The sequence below is a fragment of the Penaeus monodon genome, chromosome 19 (assembly GCF_015228065.2).
Source record: "Penaeus monodon isolate SGIC_2016 chromosome 19, NSTDA_Pmon_1, whole genome shotgun sequence".
Taxonomy (NCBI): Eukaryota; Metazoa; Arthropoda; class Malacostraca; order Decapoda; family Penaeidae; genus Penaeus; species Penaeus monodon.
The window spans coordinates 30651560-30652147 of record NC_051404.1 but is presented as its reverse complement, the minus strand read 5'-3'; positions in this window follow the sequence as shown (position 1 = coordinate 30652147).

Below are 588 nucleotides of genomic sequence, written 5' to 3'. Positions count from 1 at the left end.
TAGACAGACAGACAGACATAGACATTCATAGAAACAAAGACAGAGAGAATATGAGAGAAAATGAGAGAGAATAAGAAGACAAAGAGAGAGAGACAAGATGAGAAAGAAACAGACAACTAAAAAAAGAAACACAAAAATAAAACCTCGAGCATATACTACCGAAGCTACTAATGAACCGCCATTAACGACAACAACAACTACTCCGCCTCAGAGCTCAGCCCCGAGTGTCGGCGGCGGAGGCCTGTGGGAAAAATCAGCTTTGAAGCCAGATCAGTATCTTCCCAGTGGCAGCGAGGCTCTTAAAGCAGCTTAATGGCAAGGTCAGCTTGATTTTTAGGAGGCTGCCTTCAATCAGCCTCCCACACGCAGCAATAATTACTTGATAAGCCTTAAAAGATTTACTCTTGAATCATTCTAACGACTCCCTTGGTCGGTGCGTTATGAAGCATCTATTGTGTTTTTCGAAAATTAGCTCGATCTATAATTACCGAACCATTACCTGATTAAAATAATTATCTTTACATTAGACGGGATTTTTTTTCTCTCTCTCTTTTTCGAGGGGGGTTGGGGTAGTCTCAATATGTGTGC